This window comes from Mirounga leonina, unplaced genomic scaffold (assembly GCF_011800145.1).
Source record: "Mirounga leonina isolate KUSES-001 unplaced genomic scaffold, KU_Mleo_1.0 Mir_101283, whole genome shotgun sequence".
NCBI lineage: Eukaryota > Metazoa > Chordata > Mammalia > Carnivora > Phocidae > Mirounga > Mirounga leonina.
Window position 1 is genome coordinate 392,811 of NW_023270096.1, and position 3,424 is coordinate 396,234.

Below are 3,424 nucleotides of genomic sequence, written 5' to 3' on the forward strand. Positions count from 1 at the left end.
TTTCTTTCTTTCTTTCTTTCTTTCTTTCTTTCTTTCTTTCTTTCTTTTACTATGTTCAGTTAACCAGCATATAGTACAGCATAAGTTTTTGTTGTTCAATGATTCATTAGTTGCGTATAACACCCAGTGCTCCATGCATTCTTTAGTAGGATTATCTTTAACTTCCAAGTATTTGATTTTGTTCCAAATTTCCTCTTGTGATTGAGTTCAAGTTTCAAAGCATTGTGATCTGAAAAGAAGCAAGGAATAATTCCAATCTTTTGTTCCTCTTGAGACCTGTTTTGTGACACAATGTGTAATCTATCCTGGAGAATGTTCCATGTACACTCGAGAAGAATGTGTATTCTGTTGCTTTAGGACAGACTGCTCTGTATATATTTGTTTAGCCCATCTAGTCCCATGTGTCATTCAAAGCCCTTGTTTCCTAGTTGATCTTCCTCATAGATGGTTTGTCCATTGTTGTGAGTGGGCTGTTAAATTCCCCTGCTATTGTGGTATTATCAATGTTTTTCTTTAATTTGGTTATTAATTAGTTTATATAATTGCTCTCATGTTATGAGCATAAATATTTATAATTATTAGATCACCTTGTTGGATAGAGCATTTAGCCCATTTACATTCAGATTAAATATTGAAAAATATGAATTTAGTGCTATTGTATTATGTGTAAATTCTCTTTTTCTGTAGATTGTCTTTGCTTCTGTCTATGTTACTTTTGGGCCCTCTCTTTGCTCACAGGATCCCCTTAATATTTCTTGCAGGGATGTTTTAGTGATCGTAAATTATTTCAGTTTCTGTCTGTCCTGGAAGATCTTTATCTCTCCTTCCATTCTGAATGACAGCCTTCCTGGATAAAGTATTCTTGGCTGCATGTTTTTCTTTTTTTTTTTTTAAGATTTTATTTATTTATTCATGAGAGACACAGAGAGAGAGAGAGGCAGAGGGAGAAGCAGGTTCCCAAGGAGCAGGGAGCCTGATGTGGGACTCGATCCCAGGACCCTGAGATCATGACCTGAGCCGAAGGCAGATGCTTAACCATCTGAGCCTACCAGGTGCCCGGCTGCATGTTTTTCTCATGTACTTCCCTGAATGTATCATTCCAGTCCTTTCTGGCCTGCCAGGTCTCTGGATAGGCCTGCTGCCAGTGTAATGTTTCTACCCTTGTAGGTTAATGACCTCTTGTTTCAAGATGTTTTCAAGATTTTCTCTGTCTTTTTTTTTTAAAGATTTTATTTATTTATTTGATAGAGAGTGAGAAAGACAGAGAGAGAGAGAGAGAGAGCACACAAGTGGGGCAGAGGGAGAGGGAGAAATAGACTCCCCGTTGAACAGGGAACCTGACATGGGGCTTGATCTCAGGACCCCAAGATCAAGACCTGAGTTGAAGGCAGATGCTTAACTGACTGAGCCACCAAGGTGCCCCAGGATTTTCTCTTTATCTCTGAATTTTGCAAGCTTCTCTATTATATGTCGGGGTGTTGATCTATTTTTATTGATCTTGTGAAGTTTCTCTTTGCCTCCTGGACTTGGATGCATATTTCTTCCCCAGATTGGGGATATTCTTAGCTATGATTTGCTCAAATATACCATCTGTCCCTCTGTCCTTCTTTCCTCTTCTTCTGGGACCCTAATTATTGTATTATTTTTTCGCTTTATTGTATTGTTGATTTCTCGAAGCCTCCCATCATGATTCAGTCCTTTTTCTCTTTTTTCTTCAGCTTCCATAGTTTCCATCACTTTTTCTTCTATGTCACTACCTCTCTTTTCTGCCTCATTTACTCTAGTTGTTAAAGCGTCCATTTTAGACTGCCTCTCAAAGTATTTTTAATTTCAGCCCAATTAGATTTTAGTTCTTTAATTTCTGCACAATGGGATTCTCTAGTGTCTTTTATGTATTTTTTTCTTCTGTTAGTATCTTTATAATCATTATTTGGAATTCTAGGTCTTACATCTTACTTATACCCATATTGATTAAATCTATAGGAGAGAGTATTACCTCTGGTTCTTTCTTTTGTTGTGAATTTTTCCTTCTAGTCATTTTGTCCAGAGGATAAATGAAGGATAGAACAAAATAAAAATATATCAACTATGACCAAAGTGAAATGCACACTAGACAAATCAGAAGAGATCAGAAATCAGGGGTGCCAGGATGGCTCAGTTTGTTAAGCATCTGCCCTCAGCTTAGGTCATGATCTCAGGATCCTGAGATCCCATATTGGGCTTCTGCTCAGCAGGGAGTGTGCTTTTCCCTCTCCCTCACCCTCTGTGTGCTCTCTCTCTCTTAAATAAATAAATAAATAAATAAATAAATAAATAAATAAATAAATAAAATCTTTAAAAAAAATAAGAGATCAGAAACCAGAATGAAAAATAAAAGGGAAAAAACAGAGAATATAATCTAACAGGTGGACAAATAGGGTAATACATTTTCCTGGGTGTATTTTGGTCTGTTTGTTAGAAGACACTAGATCCCAAAATTGTAAAGAATGCTAAACTTATATATATGCAAAAATAAAATTGAATACAATGAAAGGAAGCAAAAAATGAACAATATATCTATAACATATAAACATAAAAATTAAAATTAATAAAAGACTTAAAAAAGAAATAAGAAACTATTAGAAAAGAAAAAAATGAAAAAGAATATCTTAAACTGACAGACTAAATTATCATGAGAAAAAAACTCAAGTTCTATATACTATTTTCCCCTAGCACTGGAATTTTTCACTTCTGTGGATCTGTAAAGTTTGTATTAGCCTAATGTTCCTGCTGGTCTTCTAGGGGAGAGGCCTGTTCCTGTAATTCTCAGGTGTCTTTGCCTGGGCAGAGTTGCACTGCCCTTTGTTGGGTTCAGTGTAAGCTGCTTCATGTTGGTCTAGGTGGCTTTTGTTCCCTGAAGGCATTCCATGCCACTTTAGAGGATGAAAATAAAAATGACAGTGCCATGATCTCCAGCCCCGGAGCTGAAATTTCACTGCCCCCACTCTTCAGTGCACCCTCAGGGAAAAGCAGTTAATCACTTTTGTGTGGTGCCAAACTCTGCAGTCTTCTGAGGTGCACACCCACACCCATTCTCTGGGAAGGAGGAGGGTCTTGCCAGTGTTCTGCTGCTTTCTGGGCTCTACTCTGAGAGCAGTTGCAGGATCGTGCCGGCACCCATGCCACTACCCCCAGGGGAAAGAGCAGTGTCTTGCTGTGGTTCTGCTGCTTGCTGGGCCCTGTTCAGAAAGTAGTCACCTGATCATACCATGGCTTGTGGTTTATGGCAAAACCGAGCCGAGAGCCTGCTTCCCTGCTCCAGTGCTTCAGAACTCTGCCATACTCAGGCACCCCCATTCTTTCTGTTACCCCAGGGATCCTGAGACCACACCATGCCACCTAGGATTTTGCCCCGCTTTGCCACTTGAGCACCATTCAGGCAAGG